Source organism: Candoia aspera, chromosome 8 (assembly GCF_035149785.1).
Source record: "Candoia aspera isolate rCanAsp1 chromosome 8, rCanAsp1.hap2, whole genome shotgun sequence".
NCBI classification, from domain to species: Eukaryota; Metazoa; Chordata; class Lepidosauria; order Squamata; family Boidae; genus Candoia; species Candoia aspera.
In genome coordinates, this window is record NC_086160.1 from 73,788,304 (window position 1) to 73,813,058 (window position 24,755).

The 24,755-nt window shown below is 42.5% G+C and overlaps 1 protein-coding gene across 2 annotated transcripts in view; it reads left to right on the top strand.

Moving 5' to 3' along the window:
- PTPRA (protein tyrosine phosphatase receptor type A) overlaps positions 1–24,755 on the top strand; it is a 95,867-nt gene that overhangs the window by 28,304 nt on the left and 42,808 nt on the right. The gene's annotated exons all lie outside the window — the stretch shown is intronic.

Here is a 24,755-nt window from a genome sequence, read left to right on the forward strand (position 1 = left end):
CCGTCTGGTTTACCTGTCTTGCACTTAACAACCATCGCAGCATCCTGTGGTCACAGGATCACCATTTGTGTGCTTCACAGCCAGCTTCCAAAAAGGAGGGTCGATAGGGAAGCCGGCAGTAAAATCACAAGTTGTGGTCACATGGTGTCTCCCTTAACAACTGTAGGGGAGCACCCTCGCCAGTTTCCTTTCTGGTAATAGGGGCTTTGTAGTTGGTATGCCATTTTGTCATGAGTAAGGATGGCGAGCAGGGGGCTCCCATCCAGACTGTCAAGCGCATGCGTAGCACTGAGGAATTAGGTAGCCATTCAAAGAGACACAGATCGGGACCGCCTTAACCTTTGGGGTTTATCTGTCTGGGTTTTTCCCACGCTTCTTCAGTTTGTTAGGATTCCTGTTATGTACTAGTAATAAAGCATTAGAGACCAGTTCCTTGTCTCAGCGTGGTTCCTGGCTGTTAGGACACATTTCGTGAAAACGCATATTAGCATACGCTCCAGTTTGCAAATATATCCAGCAACCCTGAATGTTAGAGCCTCTTGGTGGAAATCCTCTTTAATGGCTGGAAGAACTCAAATGACTTGACGTGGACCATCTTTTCCACATTTAAATTCCACCTGAAATGTGGCTTTGGATTAAAGATAATGCTTCTATGGACTAGTTCTGGCATGCAAACATTGGCTTGCAAACCTTGGGGGTCAACTGCCCCTTGGTCCTCCCAGCCTACTCAACTGCTGAGAGTTCCTATAACCTAACGCACAGAGGGTTTCGACTTGTTAAGAATTGCCCTCACATCTTGAAGACAGGAGCGATGTTGTGAAAGTGACTGCTTTGGGCCATTGATTCCAAATCTTAAAAGGGGAATTAAGGTGAACTAGAAGATCTGGGGTTTTCAAATTTCCTCAGGCCACAAAACTGTTTAGTTAAAAGGAAAAGAAATCTTGGAGTCCCTGATCAAGAGGCAAAGCTCTAGTGATAGAAAATTGGATCTGTTCGATGGTTTTTTCCCTCTTAATCTCACAGAACATCACTGACTTTTTATGCAATGGCAGGGATCTGCAGAACTCAGGTTGGAAACCCCTACAGTAGGAAGTGTTGTAAATCTTAGCTATCGTTGGAATACAATCCTCTATATTAGTGTTTCTCAACCTTGGCAACTTCAAGTTGTGTGGACTTCAGCTCGCAGACTTCCTCGGCCAGCATTATCTCTACATTATCATGAATAAATATGTGCCTACTCCAAATACTTACTGCATATTTTGAGGCTGTTATGAGATTCTTCTTAAATAATGTATTTTACTGTTATCTAGATTGCTTTTGATGCAGAAGCCTAATATACTGTATGTATTTATGTTACATTGCAGACTTGCAGTATATTTTATAACACATAAATATTTAGCTATGTCCCCAACACACATACAACTACACACAACCACACACACTTATAGATGCACAGTTCTCAGTGCAGCTGATTTCATAGAATGGCCGAGAGTTTCTCTGTTACAGACAAGTGAGTTCAGAATTCATTGTGAAGGTGGTTGCTGTTCTTTCATAAGCAACATCATTCATATTTTCATTCACAGTGAATGCTACAAAGGCAGACTGTGGCTTTATCTTGCGACTTTACCAGCAGTTAACAATAGACGGATGATAAAACCCTGGCAATCAATTTCCCTGAAATTGAGGCTGGGCACGGAATATTCTATATTAGTGGCCAATCTGGAATGCCTTCCCAGTTCTATGATCACGAATGACCTGCATCACAGGAAGCTGCTGGAAGACACCAACTAAAACACAGAGCAGCTGGTGAGGACACCCGACACCAGAGGTCTGGACTATAAACACTTTTGATAGAACAGTGGCTTACAAAACAACGATACATGGGAAATTAATTTGTTTTTCAGAAGTAAAAATAAACTTCAAGATAGATCAAACTAGCAAGAGTTAACTTCCTTAATTTCAGTTTATTCACCTCACCTCTTTTAATAGATTCCTTGGATTCTTACCTGAATTCTTAATGCTCCCCTGCCAAGTGTTAGTTATGATTCTTTGTGAAATTCAGAGCCCACTCGTTTAGATGTTATAAATTTGGAAGAAAGATAGCTTTCTATATTTGCAGCCCCTTTTATTTCTTGTGATATTTTTTTGCCCAGTATTTTATTTATTGTTCTTTAACCCACCCAATAACTGAAGTTAATCTACCTGAACTGAACCATAACAAAAGCAGCAAGGCTTTATGACATTTATTTATTTAGTGCCTTACCATTAAATTAAATCATGCTTGTGTGTGTGTGTGTCACAAAAAATGCATAAACATATAATACATATTAACCAGGAGCCTTGCCTGGTTATCTGGGATCGGTTTGAACCTGCTGGGCCTGAGGAAGTGGACAGAATCCTCAGGACTGCGAGCTTGGCCACCTGCTCTTTAGATCCATGCCCCTCATGGCTTGTTAAAGCAGCCTGGGGGTGTCGTGTGAGTGGGTTCTAGAAGTGGTGAACTCCTTCTTGAATAAGGGTGTTGTTCCTTTACGTCTTAAGGAGGCCTTGGTTTGCCCCTCTTCAAGAAGCCATCGCTGGATCCCACCATACTGGACAATTTTCATCCAGTATCTAACCTCCCCTTTCTGGGGAAGGTGGTTGAGAAGGTGGTTACACAGCAGCTTCAGAGGACCTTGGATGAAGCAGATTATCTGGATCCCTCTCAGTCAGGATTCAGACCTGGATATGGGGCGGAAAGAGCATTGGTCACGCCTTTGGATGATCTCTGGCAAGAGCAGGATAGGGGTTGGGTGTCCATCCTTGCCTTACCTGACCTCTCTGCAGCTTTTGATACCATCGACCACAGTATCTTTCTGGATCAGTTCAGGGGATTGGGGATGGGTGGCACTGTGTTGTGCTGGTTCACCTCCTTTCCCTGGGGTCGGTTCCAGTTGGTGATGATTGGGGAGGAGAGATCCTGCCCCCGCCCCCCACTGTGTGGGGTGTCACAGGGTTTAGTGCTCTCTCCACTCCTATTCAACGTCTACGTGAGGCCATTGGATGAGTTCATCTTTCTCCATGGGGTGAGGTGATACCCAATTATACATCTCTGACGAATTAAGCAATGCTGTGAATGTCTTATCCTGGTGCCTGGAGGCTATGAGTGTCTGGATGGGGAACAGCAGGCTTCGACTGAACCCTGGCAAGACTGAGTGGCTGTGGGTTTTGGAGCCTGCCAGTTCTAGGACTATGCCACCTTTGGTGCATTGGCAGTATTTCAAATTATAACAGGCCATCAGAACTAATTTGCAGAGGCTGTCTTTTATCTAAATCACTTTTCTGCAGGAAAATCCTCATCTAAAGAATGAATTCTCTTTTATCTCTCTCATATGACTTCATTCTGAGACTATTACTTTCTAAAAGGATAGCTGAGTCTTAGAGAGCTGGGAGGGGTATATGTAATAAACAGTTTTGGCTCCCATTCTCACTGATATTGTCAAATAAGCTTTTTGTCTGCCAAAGCAGAGTTCAAAAGCTCTCTGAATACTTTGTTGTTGCAGGTGCAACAATTAATTGTTGGGGATCATGTTAAAAGATGATCCCAGGGGCACTGCATTTTCAGTTATTGTTAAATCTTCTTTTCACAACATGGGCAAAAATGAAAGAGTAACAGGAAATGAAGAAAAAAGAAAGAAATTGAACCATTCTTCAAACTTCCAGACTCTACTTGGTTTCTTTCCTTAGCTGGGTCTTTTTATCCCCAGAGTCCAGAATCTGATACTTGAAAAAGTGTGGTCATTCTCAAAGCAATCTTGTAGTATTAGTTCTTTTTCTTGCTCATTCCTGACATTGCTCAGATCCTCATCTACTTGCTTCTAAGGGAACTCAAGTCTTTCCAACGTAACATTTTTCATGCATAGAAGACATTCATATTCTTTGATTAATTATGTCCCATTAAGTCATTTTTGACTGCTAGTGACCACATAGATAGACCTTCTCTAGGGGGATCTTCCCAAACCTGGTCTTTCAGATCTTCCAACTCTGCACTCATTGCCACTGTAACTGAGTCCATCCCCCTTGCTGCTGGTCACCCCCTTCTTCTCTTTCCTTCCACCTTTCCCAGCATCAGAGCCTTCTCCAGAGAGCTGGGTCTTTGCATAACGTGTTCAAAGTAGGATAATTTGAGCCTGGTCATTCCTGTCCCAAATCTTCTTTGGGTTGATTTGTTCACTGATCCATTTGTTTGTTTTCTTGGCTGTCCATGGTATTCATATTCTTTAAATGTTGTATGGTGTGGTGTAGCTGTTAAGGTAGTGGACTAAGAGTAGGGAGGTCCAGATTCAAGTCTGTCCTCAGCCATGGGAACTCACTGAGCACCTAAGAGCCAGTCACTCTTCCTCAACCCAACCTAGCTCACAAAGTGGTTGTGGGGAAAAACGAGAGGAGGGAATGTGGTATATAGGTATAGCAAACTTGTTAGAATTTGCTGCATTGGATTTTGAGTTCTAAGATCTTTAGCTCTTTGCTAAAAAACAAACAAAACCCAAAACAGTTGGATTGTGTTAGTAAAGAGAACTTTAATACAGTGGCATACGAGTTTAATAAATTGTTATTAATAATCTCCACCAACTAATGACCATGCCTTATGTCTAAAAACATCCTGAACTTCTAACCCTGCTGATTTTTATCCTGCCTCTCTTTTTGAAATCGCTAACTTGTTGAGAGTTCAACATCTGTTTTTTTTTTTTTTGACACAAACATCTTGGAACTGCTCCCTTCTGGAAATAGCAGCTTACTCCAGGTGTCTGTCTTGATAATAAATCTCCTGCAGTCACGTGAGTTTAATCCCCTAATATAAAATGCTGCAACACTTTGCATGTCTAATCACGCCTTTCTTTTGCATAGTGGATTATGTTGCTGTCAAGCTGGGTTAGACTCTAGTTTTCCCAACAGGGATCTGAGCAGCTTGGATCGAGATCCTTCCTTGTATCTGCAGCAGGACGTCTATTCAATTCTGCCCTTTGAACACTTCGAAGTCTACAATCCTGGCCGGGAAGAACATAGGGAACATACGGTTTCTGGAGAAAGCACTGTGGTTATGGATTAGGGACCTTAGTATCCAAACATGGTCGGCTTTCATTGATCTTCAAACCCATCATTTTGCAGAATTCACTGGCAAATAGCATCCTTTATGGAAGTTAATTCTCTCCCCCAAACCTGATTGTAGCAGCTAAACGCAATTTAGCTGGCTAAAACAAGGGTTCTGTTTCCACTTGCAGAATCTGTCTTAATAAAAGTAAATGACCTGCCAGCCACATTCCAACCTGATTCCATTCCTTTCCTAATCTCACAATTTATTTTATTAAATGCATTTATTAAACCTCCTAAAGGCTAAATGAGGTCATCTTGGAGACCCTCCAGATTCCTGCTAGTCACCGTCTTCAGATTTTTCAGTGCCCTATTTAAAACAATGGCCTCCTTTAAACAGTCCCCGCTCGCAAACTCTGTTCGATTGGAACGTACAAAAATAATGGGCTTTATCTGACTCCTGCAGAACTGTAATGCATTGATGGTAAGGCAGTACAAGAATCCAAATTAAGGCATCCCAGAAACAACTAGTCTCTCTTGGACACATCCTACAAAGGGGAGCTCACCACTTCTCTAGGTTGCTGATTCCCCTGTGTTTTTTTTTTAATCGTATGGCGTAGCAGTTCAGAGTTCATGCTGCTTTTTCTTGCTGGGAAATCCTTGAGAGGTCCAGCAGCCAGATGTGTAGACTCTTTAGCCTTCATGTTGCCCGGGGTGCACCATGAGGAGGCTAGTCTACATTGCACCGAATTGGGCTGGGAGAAAGTGACTGGCCCAAGGTCTCCCAGCCGGCTTTCGTGCCTAAGGCGGGACTAGAATTCTCATACCACTCCTGATTGGCTCTTGGGCTGAGAAAGAGGGACTGGCCCAAGGTCACCCAGCCGGCTTTCGTGCCTAAGGCGGGACTAGAATTCTCATACCACTCCTGATTGGCTCTTGGGCTGAGAGAGAGGGACTGGCCCAAGGTCACCCAGCCGGCTTTTGTGCCTAAGGCGGGACTAGAATTCTCATACCACTCCTGATTGGCTCTTGGGCTGAGAAAGAGGGACTGGCCCAAGGTCACCCAGCCGGCTTTCGTGCCTAAGGCGGGACTAGAATTCTCATACCACTCCTGATTGGCTCTTGGGCTGAGAAAGAGGGACTGGCCCAAGGTCACCCAGCTGGCTTTGTGCCTAAGGCGGGACTAGAATTCTCATACCACTCCTGATTGGCTCTTGGGCTGAGAAAGAGGGACTGGCCCAAGGTCACCCAGCTGGCTTTGTGCCTAAGGCGGGACTAGAATTCTCATACCACTCCTGATTGGCTCTTGGGCTGAGAAAGAGGGACCGGCCCAAGGTCGCCCAGCCGGCTTTCGTGCCTAAGGCGGGCCTAGAACTCACAGACTCCTGTTCTCTAGCCCAGCACCTTAACCAGTGGACCAAACTGACTCTGATTCCCCTGTTGAACTGCTCTTACTATTAAAGTCTTTTCTAATATTGAGTCAGAATCTGCTGTCTTGCAATTTAAATCCATTATTCTATGAGCAGCACTCTGAAACCATGGAGAACAGGCTGACCACCTTCAGTTACCTGAAGAGGGCTATCGTTTCACCCCTTTCTGCTGTCTTTTTCCAAGGCCAGACACATCATGTCCTCAGTCTTCATGAGACTTAGCTTCTAGTTCTCTAATCATCCCTGTTCCGTTTTTCTGCATCTCTTCTTCCAATTTTGCTGACTCCTTCTTGAAACGTGTTTTCCCAGACGGGCTCTTCGGCCAGAGCAGAATAATCTGGAACAGCTGTTTCCCATAGCTTGGAAAATATCCTTTTCTGGGTGGAACCTAAAATTGCAGTTGCCCTTTCAGCAACCATACTACACATCCGACTCAATTTCATTTGCAGTGGTCTGCAAATGGATATAAACAATGTTCTGAAAACGTGCAGAAGCTTCAGTCGAGAAAGTGAAGGAAGTGAAAATGAATCCTGACAAAGATTTTTGATAGTAAAATATTATTTAAGGACAAAGGAAGAAAAGGAAGTGCCCTGATGGTTTTCAGGTCCATAGAAGTTGTTTGGCTAAATCCTTTCCATTCAGTCTCTCAGTTCTGCCTTTTGAGGGACAAAAAGTGGAAGGGATCAGCCCACTTGGGAAATGAGCCAACCCCTGTCAGGCCACGTTAAGAAGAAAGAGTTGTGTAAGCCAATCCTACCATTCTGTGCTCTGCTCATAGTAAACTGGAATTAAGTCTTTGTTAAGCCTTAGCCCATTCACACATCCCCATAGTCTCATCTCCTGGGAAGTCAAGTATTCTTTCAATCAATCCAGCTGGAGAACAAAGAGAAAAATAATTTAAACGTTTCTGGTAAAGAGAGGCATTCCAGTGGACAAAGAGTTATATGGGTGCTTGTTTGTACAAGCGAACGAGGTCTCAAAAGGAAGCTTCAAAAGTTTCTTGTCCAAATTATAGAATTACAGTTTGTAATTCTTCACAAAGTAGTAAGAAGAAAGCTTAGTTTTTTATGAAAACATCCAGTGACGCAGCCTCATTAGCTGAATTTAGCATCAAAATGCAGTCCTTAAATACATAGAATTTATCCAAAAAGGTGGGGACCTTAATGGCATATACTTGATTTTCTTCCCTTGTTTGAAGAATGCTCCTGATGCAACCCAGCATCACTTGTCCATAGTGCACATTTGGAGACTGTCACTTGTATATAATAATATAACCTGGTACAGATATGGGTTCAGCAACAATCACATTTTTCCTCCCCTCGCCCCCATCTGCTTTTCTTCCTTTTCTTCCCAAATATCTCATTTGTTGACCTGCTTTTGGAAACTCAGAATCTTATAACTATTTTACCGACCTTCACCCAGGCTGATAAACATGCAGTTTCTACCGATTCTGAATTTTTTCCAGAAAAATGTAGGTTCTTTGAAAATGAAAAGGAAGAGAGCAAGGTACAGCTCTTCTGAACTCTCCCCGCCCTCCAAGGCACTGGCAGATTTTCCACCTCCCATCAAACATTTTGAGGAGATGAGGTGGTGCTGTTTCTGTAGATCGTAAGAGGTGATCAGCATTTTGCAGAGGCTGGTTAGAAACAAATTTCCTGTCGTACACATAGGGAGAGAAATAGATTAATAAGGCCAGAAGGAAGGAAATGCAAGGAATATAGTAATTGCATGGAAGGGCAATGTCTTAAAATAATTGTAGCTATTAACAATTGGGACTGATAAACGTTCTGGAATAAATAGTGATATTATATCTGCGAGAACCAGTTTGGTGTCGTTGCCTAGGTGCTAGACTAGACACCAGGAGACTGTGAATTCTAGTCCTGCCTTGGGCACAAAGCCAGCTGGGTGACTTGGGCCGGTCACTCTTTCTCAGCCATAGGAAGAAGAAGGCCAGGGCAAACCACTTCTGAAAATGTTGCCAAGAAAACTTCAGGGACATGTCAGTCAAGACTGACTTGAAGGAACACCTCCACCCCCCACCTCCCAAAATCTACAGGGTAAAAAAGAAAAGTCCAGTTCAGTTCCAGTGATAAGAATGGAATTCCTTGATCAGGGTTAATCCATCTTCTTAAGTTTACCTGTTTTGTCATCTGTGGCCTGACCTCCTCCTGCTCTGTATAGGTCAAGCCCTACATCACTGAGCAAGATGAAGAAAGTAAGAACATCACAGATTTCAGGAAGGTGTCTTTGGAGTAAATGTAGAATCTTGGTCATGGGAATTTCCCACTCTCATTTATAGTGATTTTATTTGGGATGCTTTTTTGTACATTTCTCTCTGCCTGCACCGAGCTGCAGTTCATGAAATAAGCTGCTGATGGCCGCCACGTTCTCTTGATTGTTTGGATCTACTCTCTCTTCTGATCCCCCCCCCATCTCTTGCAGCAGCATGGGAAAGTCAAATGTAACAGAGGTCAAAAAAGTCAAGATGGCAATCGTGGAGCACTATCGAAACTCTGCCCCGTGACTCTTTGACCCCTCCTGCAGATCCATTTGGTTTAATGCTCTTCCTTGGGGTCAGGGAGACAATCTGCTTTCCTTTTCATATGTGCCAAATCTTTGTAAGGAAGTGTTCCTTTCAAAAGCCTCCCCTATTCTAACATGACCTAATTGTGGTCTATATTTATCCTTGAGAATAAGGGACAGGAGCAGCAAGTCCCCTGTGTTTTAATGCCATTTCCTTTTCTGGAGGCCTGAGATGAAAAAAAAATCGTGCCATTTCTTTGTCATTTCCTTCCCTTCAACTATAGAAGATTCCTTCTCTCCTGGATCCAACATAGCCATTTTTGTTTGGAAGATGTTATGCAAGATGCAGTATTGTTGCTTTAACATTCTGGGGTTCATACAACTCCTGTATGACTGTAAAACCCCTCATTGCCAGCAGGGCACAGAAGCAATCAACACAGCTTCCTTGTTGGGCATGTCTTGTGACCTAGACCATCCAACACAAAACCAGTGGTAACGTAATAAAGAAAATTCCCCCCTATATTATACTACCAGATGGTTTATCTTGGGTTAGAGATGCCCAGCAGGTGGGTAATTGATGGTCATTAAAATTACCAGAAGGATCAAGAATTACCAGGAAGAGAAGAGACGGAAACAGGATTTACAGTGGAGGAGTAGGAGCAAAGAATAGGTTGGACAAGCTTAATTTAGCAAAGGTGAAAGAGTTTCCTATGTGGGAAGTATAAGACAACAGAAAAATGGATGGTCAGTGGCAGGTAATTCTCTTCCTTATTCATTGATGAGCTCCAGCATCTTGCAGAGAATTTTGGGACCAGCTTCAGCGGACGTGCAAAGGAGGTGCACGCTGTTTACATGATGTCCTGTTGTAAAAGTCCATGGTAGAGGACAGAAGGTGGCTCACTGTCACCCCAACTTTGCTGGAGGAATTCCTGATCAGCTTCTGATTGTGAGGATACAGGGAGGGACCCCAGGGGAGACAGCAGGGAGCCTAGCCTTTCAGATGTGTTTCCTGAAACGGAAAAGTGGGGTGCTATGGTTATGGATCTTAATCTTGAATAGCATTTTTTCCAGTTGTTAGTGTGGGAATTGGCTGGCTTGACATCAATCACAAATTATCAGAAGAGCATCTGGAGAGTTACTTGGGTTAATGATTTGCTCCCGTATGTTTAGGACCTTGTTTCTTCTAAGCTATCTAAAGTACAGGCTGTTTAAAGTGCTGCTGGCCATTTTAACCTCTTTCTCATCATATGATTTTCGTTTCCATCCCCTCCTGTCTTCAGCCTTTGAATAAGCAGCTTTGTCCAAACCTGCCTTGTTTTCCATTTCTGTTCTTTTCTCCTCCCCTTCCCTCTCCCCACAAATGCTGCTGTGCATTTTCAGTCCCCCAAAGGTGGTGCTCTTGAACGCTCCTTTGTCATCTTAGGAACAGCCAGACGTTCTAGAAAGGATGATGCTCCTGTCCATTGCTGGGCAAAAGCATTTAGCCAGCACTAAATAGGCATGGTTATCCTTTTCAGCTTGTTAAATATTTAACAGGCATTCCTGGTTCTGCACCAAGGCCATTGGATTTAAAAGAGCTTTTAGCTTTGGGTTTAAATATAAAACCTAGGTTACAAAGCGCCATGGTGATTTTTGGAGATGACCTTGGCCAACCCTTGCCCTCACTTAACAATCACTTAACAAACATGGGCATCTGTTGTGGGGATGCGGCTGATAATATGGGGATCCTGTGACTGACATACTTTAGTCCAGTGTTTCTCAACTTCGGCAAGTTTAAGATGTGCGGACTTCAATTCCCCAGCCAGCGCTGATTCTAATGGCTCTGGAAAGTTCTCTGTCCAATGGATGGATGGATTTCTTGTTGTCTGTTTTTTATCTCTCTCTCTCTCTCTCTGTTTTTTGGTCTGCCTTTTTCCCCATTTTTGCCAGTTAGTATTTTGATATTTGCTGATGTTTAATAACTGATCATCAAGCTACATTACTTTTGCTAGCTGAAATGGGTGCTTGCTCTGATTTCAGTATGTGGATTGACTGAGAGCCTGCTGGCTGCAAACAAATCTGGAAATTAGTGATTTTCCAACCCTAGTATGGGTGTTGGTGTGTCTTGTGTTTTATCACTTACTCTTTCATTTCCTCCATTTGCTGCATTTATCAAGCTGCCTTTGTATCAATTTTTATTTTTTTAAATATATTTATTATACTTATTTTTATGTTTTATACTCCTGCATTACTTTCATGACACCTACAGAATTAGTTTTACATGTACGTAATAAATGGATGGATGGATGGAAGGAAGGAAGGAAGGAAGGAAGGAAGGAAGGAAGGAAGGAAGGAAGGAAGGAAACAAGTCAGAAGAAAATGGCACAAGAACATCAGGAAATCTCTCCTAGATCAGACTGGAAAAAGCTTCTGCCTTCTAATGGAATTGGTTGGTCAGAAACGGTGCTGCCATCCTTTTGACTTTGGGCCACCAGAGACAAACATGGCTGTCCTCATTTATTTGCTTATTTATTTAGTTATTTAGTTAGTTATGAAGATTTGTAGGGCTGCCCATCTTGAGCACAGTTGTGGGTGGCTCACAACGACAGTATAATTACTAAAAGACAACGTGACAAAGCCCAGTGTCTCAATTTACCTCCCAGTGCGTCAGCACTGAGGATGTGCCGCATCAACTCTCTGCAGGCTCCCCCACTCTACCCCAGGGCCAGTAAAGACCCAGGTTTTGATGGCCTGCAGGAAGGCTAACAGGGTGGGGGGTCTGCCAGATCAATGGGGGAGGGTGGTCCATAAGGTAGGGGCAGCCACAGAAAAGGCACCCTGGCAAGATTTCAGGGAAGGGGCCTGGAGCATGCCCACCCTATCTGATCTAGTGGGATGGGTAGATACCCTCAGGGGGAGGCAGTCCTGCAAGTAACCTGGCCCCATCCCACATAGGGCTTTAAAAATAATAACCAGCACCTTGAACTGCACCCAGAAGTAAACTGGGAGCCAGTGCAGCTTGCGCAACAGGGGTTCTGGACCAGTACAGAAGCTTCTAGGAATGTTTCTAGATCTTCCTCTTGATGCAGTCAAATGTCCATGGAAACCCAAAAAGAAGACGTAAGGGAGTTGCCCTTCCTGTGCATGTTCTCACTCCAGTGAGAATGGGGGACAGATCGCTCTTGATCCTGAAAGGGAAACGAATAGCCAAGAGAATCTCTGTAGCTCAGGGTGGAGTCCTTGGTGCTCTCTGAGCCTGGCTGTTGGCTTGCTTGCAGACGTTTCGTGACCTGACTAGGTAACATCATCAGTCCCACCGATCATCAGTCCTGCATCAGCGCTGATGATGTGACCTAGTTGGGTCACGAAACGTCTGCAAGCCAACAGCCAAGCTCAGAGAGCACCAGGGACTCCGCAGAGTGACCTTATCTTCCACGGAACACGTGTCGATTGCTCAGCACTTAATAGCAACTTGCCTTCCTCCTGCTTGACTTTTTTTTCCTGCCTGCTCAATCCTCACAACATTCAAAGATCCTAGCAGACATTTTTCAGTTCCCAGCTGGTACTATGGGATGCAAAGGCTATTCATTATGACAAGGTGTAGCTAGAGTTTTAAATTAACGGCTACCCTAGCATGGGAGATTCACCCTGTGACAGATGACGTCATAAACTGCAATGGTGAGTGGAAACAAACCTCAAGTTTTATCTCGCAGTGGCAGATACCATTTTTGAATTCTGAAACCCATCTTAATCTTCAAAGCGTTCCCTGCAGGAAAATTCATTCCTTGACTCAACTTTTACATGCCTGAGGTAGCCTCCTGCAGTTTTCTCTCAGATGCTGTGTATTCAGCTTTAGATAATCCCTTCTTTCTCTCTTTTTTTAAGAATGCATCCATTTTTGTACATACAGTTTTGGGCTCAAAAAAACTTTTTTGTCTGAATGAGAGCTATATTATTGTGGCAAAAATAGTGTTTTGTTTAAGCAATAACTGTAGAGAGTGTGCTGTGCTTGGAAAGATTTGTTCACGTAGTTATGCATAAAATATGAAACAAGAATGAAAAAATATGGGTAGTCCTTGCTTAATGTTGGTTTAGCGACTGTCTGGCGTTATGACAGTGTTGAATACACTGACTTACGACTGTTCCTCATGGTCACGTGATCACAATTTGGGTGCTTGGCAACTGTTGCACATTTATGATGGTTGCAGTATTCCAGGGTCACGTGATTGCCATTTTTGACCTTCCGAGCCAGCTTCTGCATGATTTGTTTAACGGCCATGTGGTTGCTTAGCAACCATATGATTCGCTTAACGACCGCCGCAAAAATGGTCATAGAATCGGATCCAGATTTGCTTAGCGACTGTGTCACTTAGCGACCTAAGTTCCAGTCCCAGTTGTGGTCGTTAAGTGAGGACTACCTGCAGTTGGTATAATGCAGAATGATTTGTTTCTTCATTTTTTAAAATGTTTTTCTTACAGTCTGACAGGCCATAAGTGCTAGATAGGCAAGATGCCAACAGAGTCTGTTACACTAGAATAGGTGGGTCACCATCATCTCAAGACAATCAATAAGAACTTTAATTGATTACCCCTGAGAGGATGGTGACCCACCCCTGTCCTATTCTAGAGTAACAGGCTCTGCTGGCACTTTGCATATCGGACGCTTAGGGGCTGTCAGACTACGAGAACAAAAGAAGCTGGCTGACACGAAGTGCTGTACGGGCATCTAGTTTAATATTGTTGACTCTGGCTGGCAGCATTTCTCCAGGGTTTTGGATAAAGAGGGGGCATTTCATTGGCTGCTCCCCATTCCTTTCCCTCCCTCCCCAAATATTGTGGGAAGCTGACAACTGAACATGGTACAAACCAGGTGCTACGCACTCTGGTCTCATTTCCATGTCAGTTAAACAGAGCAGGACTGCAGATTGCCTCTTTGATTGTCTCATTAAATTTTAAATTAGATTATCCTTTCTCTCATTAAGAAGACCCATTTGAAGACAACGGGTCAACATCACCGCATTACCCAGCAGGACAGACAGATTAGCTGAGTAGTTAACTTTAAGCCAGGTATAGAAACGTTCGCCGCGTTTGGCCACAAACATTTGATACACATGCCAGCCATCAGAGATGGGCCCATTACAGGCTAATTTAGAACGTATCAATTTGAACAGGCCTGACTGGGATAAATAGGTAAGTTGTTGAATCCCTGAGGCATGTCTTTAGAGCTCAAGTGATCTGTTAACCTTGTTATATCTCCTTTTGCTTCTCCTTTCTGGTTTTGTTGCTGTTCTATATAACCTGGGCCATTGAAAAATGGTGAGGCTTTGAATCAGTGGGGAAGATAATACGGATGAATGCTGGGAATGTGCTACCCACATCCTATGTGGTGTTTGAAGAGCTTCTGGAAGTGGATGGATGGAATGTCCAGAGTAGGACGTTGCATTTTGATCCGAGTGAAGTTGGAGCTTCTTATCATTCTTACAACGTGCTACTGAATAATGAGATGAATTCTTGCTCTGCGACATCTGATTCGAGGGCACTTAACACCACCACCACCCCCAAATTATATAACCCAAAGGCCAGAAAATATTCCAGAGTCAGAAATGATTTCCCACACTTCTTTCTCACCACTGCAGTGTTGGATGTCCAGCTGGTGGCAACTAAGAACGGGTGGCCTCCTGCTCTGAACATGGCCTCCTGCCTTCCCAATTTTGCCATTGTAGAGGAAGGAACCTACAACTCTCCGTTGTGGAGTATTTAAACTCTTGCCATTCAGTTCCTCCTAAATCAGTGTTAGGTTTGGAGAAAATACCCAGTGTTCCATACCCTTCCTTTTAAGATGGCTGCTTCTAACCTTTTCCATGTCAGTGTATTTCTGACTCATCCTAACTGTACAATTCTGTAACTTCATTGGCCCATGAAGTTCATGGCCGTTGTTGACTATGCATAATGTCCACTGCATGAGAAATCATCTTGAATTTTTAGCCCAGGAAGGCAAATACGATTTAAGAGATGTTACAGAGACTTGCTTGGATGGCTTCTGGGGGTGGATTTGAAGAATCTCATTTGTTCCAAAGGCACATAAGCAGTGGAAAAGGAATTGGACAGGATGTCAAAAACATCCAGTACAACTCAGAAATTCAAAGGAATGAACTTGGTGATAGTGTAGAACGCATCTGGGTTAACGTACGTAGAGGGATGAATAAACGCATTATTGTGTCGCTTACTGTTTCCTGTCCAACCTAGGAGAAGATGGAGATGATTCCTCTCAGGAGCTAATTTCATATCGTTCAGAGATGCATGAAATAAGAGATGGGAGATTTTAAATATGTCAGCATCTGTTGAGAGACGAACTCTGCCAAGCATAGTCCTTCCTGGAAATTATTGACTTGTCTTGCTGACAGCTCTTCAGAGGGGAGGAGGATGGCCCAAGGAGATCAACTGTCCTTGACTTGATCCTAACTGAGAGGAATTAGCTAAGGAAGTGGAAGTAGCAGGAACGTTGGGGGGCGGGGTTGAAGTGGAAAGTGACTTGTGATATTGGAGTTACTGATTTTAAGGGTAACAGGTTGAGTGGATCAAGGACATAGGCTGAACTTTGAGAAAGCAGATTTGAATACATTCAGAGCAGTGATAAGTAGTGTTCTGTGGCAGGAAAACTAATGGGAAAAGCCACTGTAGACGGGAAAGAGATGCTTGAAGTTTGCAAACAATTCCTTTGAAGAAGAAAGGGAAGTCCAGAGAAAGAGCCAATAGGGGCTGCACAGAAAACTTTCTTAGTCAGAGAATACTTGCATCCTTTGAATGAGTTTAGATCTCCCGGGCCAGATAACCGAAAGAAGTAGCAGATGGATAGGCTGAACCTCTGTGTGGTTTTTGGAAATCTGGACTGGAGCAGATTCATTGTTGTCTCTATCTTCAAAAAAGAGGATCCAGAAAACTGTGACATTGACACCTGGGAAGATTCTGGAGCAGATCATAAAATGATTGCTTTCAAAACAGCTGCAGGTCAATGGAGTGATATTTTGATTAGCAAACTTATTAATACCAATAGAAGAGAATATCTGTAGCTCAGGGTTGAACTGTGAAGTCCTTGGTGTTCTCTGAGGTTGTTTGTTTGCTTGCAGATGTTTCATTACCCGACTGATGTTACCTAGTTGGGTAATGAAATGTTTTCAAGCAAACAAACAACCTCAGAGAACACCAAGGACTCCGCAAACATATTAATCACAGACTGGATGGCATAACATGTAAACACATATCACATAAAATTGGGATACATGGCTATCTTTGGCTTGAAAAATCATACTGAAAGTGATCAGTGGTTCCTCAATAAACTGGAGAGAGAGAGATACTGACCTTTTGGCAGCTGCCTCAAAGCAAAAGTAATTTTTTCCAAGCAAGATTCTCACAGAGTCTTCTTTAGCAGGATTTATTGAGATGAAAAGAATGAGGTTACAAGAATTTCAGCAACTGAACTAGTTCCCATTTAGAACCAATTTTGTCAGAGTATCTTTCTAACAGTCTTCCTATAATATGGAAGGGAGGTGGATCTTTGCATTGATAACTGAGAATTTGCAGCTAGCTATTCAAATAGCTACCTCCCAAATCTTTATCAGTCTGGAAACCCACCATTACAAATATTGAGCAGAGTACCACAAGGATTAATCCTAGATTGTCAGTTCCTAAGTGTTTTCTATGAATGATTGGATGGAAGGAATGCTTACCAAATTCGTAGATAACATAGAGTTGAGATAAGTAATATCCCAGAAGCCAGAATTAAATTCAAAACATTTATTTAGATTCTTGCACTGAATAGGCTTTTAGATTCAGTGCTATAAATTAAGCTACCCAACTCCATATTTATTTCGTTGCTTTTCAGCAGTGGCTCAAAACAGATCTCCAGATCATCAATTTTAGCATTGCAGCATGGAACACTCCTGTCTACACTTACAACAATCCTGGTGGCTTTATTTTTGCAAAAAGTGAGCATGTGGTGTCCAATTCTGGATGAGATCCCAGGGAGGGAGATTATAATCTTTTTGGAAGCATCTCCTCCCCAGTTGCTATTTGTGCGGTTGCAAAAATGTAATGCACCACAGTCATGAGTGCATCCAAATTCTTACAGCCAGAGCTGGTTGGACCTCACAGTTCTGAGTGTAATTTTTTGTTTTTACTTTGCTGAATGTGAGGCATTTGGTGGTGCTTGGGCCTGATTCCAGTAACCTTTAGAAGCTGGGCACAAGCACTGCCCTTCTTCTGAAACTTGGCTTGGTGGTTGCACACACCTATCACAATTGCATCTCAGCACTGACTTGCAGTTTTCCTGTACCATGATTAGAAGTCCACCATTTTTGAACAGTTGCTATAGCAACATAACTGGGATTCTCCACAGTGTAGCTCTTTGCTAAAGAAATGGTTATTTCTGTTTTTCTGGATGGTGCTTAGAAGGATTGATGGTTTGCAGAAGTGAAGATGCCTTCAAGTTAGATATCTGAAGCTGCAATGAAGCATCTTCTCACCTAAAAGTATTTGCCATCCAGTAGAAACATACTGTTGTCAGATGGCAACAGAATTATATCAGATGAGCACCATAGCTTTGTGGAAAAAGCTTCCTTTACAGCAAGACTTAGGAGTTGGAACCTTCTCCAGATCTTCCCCACATATTTATTTTCGTTATTTTTTTATTTATGCAAGTTCTCTACAGCCTCAACCCCCTAGTCATCAGAAATCCATGGAAGGATCTCTTCCCCAGCCATGAGCTTTATCGATCTCATGATGCCTCCCAAATCAGTGGTTAGAATTGCCTTGAAACTCTAGTTATCCAAGGCCATTTCCCCCCTGAACCTTTCCCAAAGTGTGAAGCTACAGTCTCTCCCTGGCAAGAGTGAACAGTTCTCCTTTCCAGCACCAGATCTATATTATCTCAGAGAGAAAAGAGGTGGACAGAGAAAACAAGATTTGCAGAAAACAAGTGAGGAACCTTCTCAAGGTTGCCTGTGCCAGATGAGATAACCTAAAAGGCCAGATTTAGTCCTTGGGCTGAAGGCCATACTCCACCTCTCTTCTAACATGTAGGTCGTCATTCATTTTAGGGGCCTATCTTTATCGGCGTATCTCAGAAGTCATATGGAATCGGCGTATCTCAGAAGTATGGAATCTCTGTCTAATCAAACTAAATTAGACACCATGGTTTGAATATTAGCCAGCTTTTTTATTTGCCCTGTCCACCCCTTTCACTGTTTTTTATCTAGCCTGATTATGAATCTTGGCTTGCTCAGAAGCTTACAGTCTCTTTTATGATACTGTAATGTATAAGGGACAGCTGATTCAGGTGGAATGAAGTGTATCAGAAACACAGAAAGGTAGAGTTGGAAGGAACCACAAGGATCATTTGAAGGAAACCAGTTAAACCATCCGTGAAATGTGGCTGTTGAGTCTCTTCTTAAAAACCTCCAGCGGTGGAGAACCTGCAACCTCTTTAGGCAGACCCTTCCACTGTTGTTTAGATCGTACCATCTAAAAGCTTTTCTTTCTATTTCAGTGAAATCTAGATAGCTGCAACTTTACGTATTGTAGAGGGGGAGATTCCTCCCCTTTCCTCTGTTCTTTTACCTGAAGATACTATCTTGTGCTTGGCTTTTTCCTTCTCCAGATAGCTGTGAAGTTTGCAGACCTTGGGTGGCTTTCAAACTCATTGCACATCGATTGCACCAACCATCATACAGTAATAGGAGTCTCAAGGTGCCGAATGCCCTAGGGCAGCTTATCCACATGGAACACATTTTTTCCCAGCCACCCACGGCCTCCTGCTATTCAGATTATTGGGAACATTCAGCCATTTCTTACCCTAAATTTCATAATCCTTTAAGCCTTTCAGGTAGAGGCAGGTGCAGGCCATTGTGCTGCAGAGAAGGGAATGGTAGATCTTGGCCTCTAGAGTAAACCAGGTTACAAGTGCAGAAGTTTGCAGCCATTGACGGCCTAGTTAGAAAGCTCTTTGTTTTAAAATTAGGCATGTAAGTCAGCACAGTGTTATAAACCTGGATACAAAGGCAAATGATTTGGAAATATCAGGCCATTGTACGTACAAAGAAAAACATGCTCGTTTTCCTTTTTTCAAACTGCCAACAAGAGTGGTGATGAGTCATCTCTATCTGCTTTAACTACAGAAAGAAGGGTGGGGGAGGAAAAGGATGGGTTTCTGGCAACTTCTCAAAGCTAATTTCTAAGCTGCAGAGACTCAAGCGGAGAATTTACATCAGTCTATTTCAGCACACAGGAGCGGGTTAGCAGAAATCTCCCCAAATACTTGGTTCAAGAAGAGATCCATTGATTCACTTCTGAGAGTGGGACTGGGCAAAGGGAGATCCTCATGTGTTTGTCCATATCATACAGGTGGAGATGGATGCACCCAAAATTAGCCCACAGAAAAAAATAATTGAAAAGGTAAAGGTGACTTGACTTTTTTTTTTTATTATTACTGTGAATCTCTTTGGTCCATAATACACTGATTCCTCTCCAGACTAGAGCTAGCTTTGAAGCTTTCTGGGTGACTTTAAGCAGATTAATGTAATAGTAACCTACTTTTTTCAGAGTAGCTGAGAGGAAGGAGAAGGGCCACACGCTGCTCCTTGGAGAATCTGATAGACCACCTCTGCTCATGATCTCAGTAAATGGCCTTAGCCACACCATGCGCTACCCCACTTCCCTCTTTTCCATTTGCAGTTAAAAATAATGCCAAGCTCTCTTAGAAGATGGTGAAATATTCCAGAATTCTTTGAAACAGAAACTTTATTGTATGCCGCCCAGAATCACATTTTGTGAGATGGGCGGCCATATAAATATGATGGATGGATGGATGGATGGATGGATTATAGGCAGGCAAACAAACAATGGTTCCACCTTGGGATTCCAGTAAAAAGGACTGATTTCCACTTCTAGCAACCAGAACCAGATAACGATATTTCCAGATCAAACTCGGTAATTGCCACCCAGCCAGAAAACCCCAAGACTTCCTTGTGGAATAGATCCATTGAAACAGGATCATGCAGGAATGTTTTCCTTCCTTGCCTTTTCCCGCTTGTGATGAAGAGGCATGAGGTCAGCTATGTTCTAGGGAGTCTGCAGGATGCAGCAGTCGCCCAACAGCTGTGTGTATGTTAATATCACAAACATTTCCCCTCCGTTTCTGAATTGCTAAAATGGAAGAGAGTGTAGGGTGGGAATGCATTTGTGCTGAGTTGTGTTCAGTCATCAGATCCTTCTAGCAGGTTGCAAAATGTGACTGCTTAAAAACTATTGGGGTGCTGCTGCTTGATAAATACACTTCCTGTGGAAGTGAAGATGTTGCCTAGCCTGGCGATGAAACGTCTGCAAGAAAACAACGAGGCTCAGAGAGCACCAAGGACTCCACAGTTCAACCCTGGGCTACAAATATTTGCTTTGATAAACACCTACATTATCATTATGGTTTATCCTTGTATTGTAACTTTGATTAGTTGTGGGTTGTTTTAGTTTGTTTTTATTTATTGTGGATGCCTTACCAGTTAAGATGTTTTGGTTCTATAGTCTCTACTGATTTAGCAATATATAAGTATAAAAACAACTGCAATGTTTATTTTGTTTTTGTTAGGAAAATATCCCTTCAGTGCAATACTGTTCAAGAATTTTAAGTTCTTGCTTTTCTATAATATGATACAGGCGACTAGTCTCTGACTATAAATACAATGTATTTATTGTCATGCTTTGAATCTTTCGTATTAAAACTTAGCCTTCGGTTATGGCCGTCCTCTATTATACAAGGAGAAGGACACTTCAACACAAAAAAAACATTTATTCTTTCAAAGAAATTTCACCACTGTGCCCTTCACTGTTGAAAGGGTGTTCCCACTTTTGATTGCAGTCCCTGGAGTCTGGTATTAATAAGCTGTTCAGAGTGTCCAAGAAACTGGTTGTTTCTGATAGATGTTCATTCCCATCCTGTCAGCAGCTTCTCAATACATCTTCTGAAATCTAGAATATGTTTTCCCAGCCACTGTTTTAAATTTCTGTATCAGTGCTAAGATCTCAGCAGGAACATCTGAAAAAGTACATTGCCTTCTATTGCTCATTAAACTGCACAGTCTTCCTCCCCCGGGTCATCTGAATGATACCCACCTTGTGCACTTTCAAACCAAAGAGAATACTTTAAATGCCATTGTTGGGATTGAAAACTGATGTAATGTTGGGACAATAGGCCCTGAGCTGGACAGAGCTGGACAGAGGCAGAGGACTTGGCTTTTGTATCATTTCTACCAGGCAGATTTTCAACAGGAGAAAGAAGCTATCCTTTCTTGGCTCCAACTTGCCTTCAGAAGTCCCAGTGAAAGAACCTTCTTGAAAATAACAGATGTGGAGGCTAGTAGAACATTTAAAACTTAGTAGAAAAAAAAATAGGAACTGTGCTGGATTCTATTTACCTCTTAATTTTGTTTTTGATTTGTTTGGAATTGGAAATACAGTCCTCTGGTGTGATTTAAGTGGTTCAGTTTTTAAAATGGAGTAGCTCAACAGCTTCTTGAAGAAATCTCAGTTGTACCAAGTTAGCATGTTCTATCAGTCAGGTGTCTCTTTGGTCTATGGCAATCATGTGTCTAATTTTCATCCAGGCCCTCATTTTGTCTGCAGACGTGCTTCCCTTCCTTTCTAAAGCCCTAAGAGATAACTCTAAATGAAATGTGTAACCATAAAGTTCCTGTTGTTTAATGTAATAAGATTTCCCTTGTTCTCCTTATATAATAGTGAGATTTTTTTTTTAGTGAGTCGCTTGTTGGAGTGAAGGTAAGTTTGGCAGCTAATGCTAGAAATTGGGAAATCTATTAGCTGCTTATGCAAGAATTGGGAAAGAGCAACCTTGAGGCAATGAATTTTAGAGAATAGATGCTACCATGGAAGGACATTTGCTTCTACACAAATGAAGAGCTCTGTGTTCCTTCAATTACCCACTCGGGAAACTACCTGTGCATTCATGTTACTTAATCCAAGGAAAATGTTTAGCTACAAGGAAAGCCAGCATTGGAGGACAAGATATGTTGCATAAATCAAGCACATTTGCGTGACTTAAGGTACACAGTTTTTAAAGTTTCCAATGGTAGAGAATATCTGTATCTCAGGGTTCAGCTGTGGAGTCCCTGGTGCTCTCTGAGCTTGGTTGTTGGCTTGCAGACATTTCATGACCCATCTAGATAACAACATCTGTGTGAGCATCGTCAGTGCACTGATGATGTTATCTGGTTGGGTAATGAAACATCTGCAAGCAAACAACCAAGCTCAGAGGGCACCAAGAACTGCACAATGTTTAAAGGATCATTGCTCATTTTCCTTTCTCTGACTGTCTGGTGCAACTAGCTGAAATTCAAGAGCTGCTGTGATAGCAAATTGGCCTAGTGTTCAGCAGTTGGCTTTATTTACAAATAATGCACCAAGTCTCTTATGAAAAGTGTTGTGGAAAGGGCCATTAAGAACAGTTTTCAAAAGAAAAGGTATTTGTAAGGACAGAGAAAGACCTAGATTTAGGTTCGCAGTGGATAGTATCCATAATAATTTCGTTTGTAGTTTCTGCAGTCAGAAATAGGCACTCCTTAACACCTCACCTATTGTTTAGCAGTGTAAAGGGCAACTCCTATTTCTGTTTTGCTTATTGCACAACATGAGAGGCAGTTTTGTGTAGTGGTTAAGGCATCAGGTTAGAAACCGGGAGGCCATGAGTTCTAGTCCTGCCTGAGGCACAGAGCACCTTGGGCCAGTCACTTCTTCTCAGCTCTAGGAAGAAGGCAATGGCAAACCACTTCTGAAAAACCTTGCCAAGAAAACTGCAGGGACTCGTCCAGGCAGTCGCTGGGAATCAGACACGATTGAACAGATAAAATATATAATATAATATATTGCACAAGAGACCTTCACGAAGGTATAACACTGCTTGTTGTTTATAGGCGAAGACCGTGGCATCACTGTGCTTTTCCTTTCCCACATCATTGCATCTGTTGTACTCAGCTATTTGATAATTTTTGTCAGGTGTTTATATGAGTGTGGCGTAGCAAAGTCATTGCTGAAGATGTGAAGAAAAATCCTTCTAGAAGGATCCCTTGAGTTGCCCCAGGTCACTTCATTAAAACTGCCACCACCCCATTCATTCAAATGAAGGCAAGTAAATGGGCAGTAGCTACAGAAGTAAAGAAAACTGTATCTTCTATAATGCAAAAAGCTCTGATTGTCTATTGACTGCATTGTAATTTCTTTTGATTTGTTTCCGGTATACAAAAGGCCTGGATTGAAAGACTCATGACAAAAAGGGACTTTTTAAATGTCTCAAACAGCTTCCGCCCACATCCCATTTCAGGCCCGAGAAGTTTCAAAAGCAGTTTGTAGCATGTTGTCCAAAGGAGATCCTCCAAAATTGTACAGGGAAGGTCTGAGTGTATGAGCCTGTCTAAAGAGTAAAATTTTGAATACTAACCTGTTTGAGGAGTTTCCTGATAGAAAGATCCACCAGAGGAGCAAGGAAACAAAAATGATTCTAATGTGAGGAGAAAATGGTTGTAATTCTTTTCTGAGTGACGCACTTCACTATTCTGGATTGATGCTAGAGAATTGACTTGAAGCAAATTTGTATATCTACTTGCTTTGTGGAAGGCCTGTGAATGCAGTTCATGTTCCTGGAATTTGACAGGAGATCTGCTAAGGATCTTGTCATGCTGTCAGTTGTAGAAGTGATGCTTCTAAGACAACTCAGATGTAGGGAAAAAATAGGTATCAAAGTATAAAGGCTAATTCTGCATGAACTGAGAAAGTGGTGGTGTAAAGATCCCAGATTTCCTCTGTTGGTCCACACACACCCCACGCACCCAAAAAACCAGACCTACAGACAGAGTTGCAGGAGCAAAACTAGATTAATTTGAAATGTGTCTTTCAGAAGCAGATCATAGCGGTTGCGTCAAACAGTTTTACTTCTGAGTTGGTAGAGCTTATAAGTTGGGCGATGTGCCCAAGACTTTCATTATTTCTTTCTTGACTGTATATCCAGAGTTGAGCAAAGATGGAGTGGAAGCAAAGTACGAACTAAGTAGAGTGCCAGCAGCCATCACAGGAGATCTAATCACAATCAGCCATTTTGGCAAATTCTGGCAGGTCGTCCTCTAAAGAAACAAGCTGGTAAATCCTTTATGACATTTACGATGAGGCAGAAAAAACATGATCTCATACGGCAGGAGCGGAGAGCTCCCATGTATTATATGTTGTTTTTTTAGTTGTAAATCACCCAGAATAATTTACAAGTTGGGTGGCCTGTAAATAAAATAAATACATTGACTCCCAAACCTTGGCTTTATACCTCTGTAGCTCCCACTGAGTTTCCTCAATGGGAAAGACACGCATATTTTTATGATGGACTTAAAAGTATAGTTCCTCCCCAAATCATCACTGGAATTCTGGCCTCGCCATGCGTATGACACAGTTGTACCCAGTTTGTATCACCTGCCTAGACTCTGGCCCTTGCTCTTTCAGAAATGTTAAATGGGGCTCCTAGATACCCAAAGATTGTGTATCTCTCTTTGGTAGGCCATCGTGGCTGGGAATTTTGGAAATTACGGTTGCGGCATAACTGGAGGGCACCAGCCTGCATAGTGACAATATATTTTATGCAACACCCATATGGAGCTGGTATAAACCTGTATCACCACGTTAAGTGGAAAATGTGGTTGAATAGTATCTATT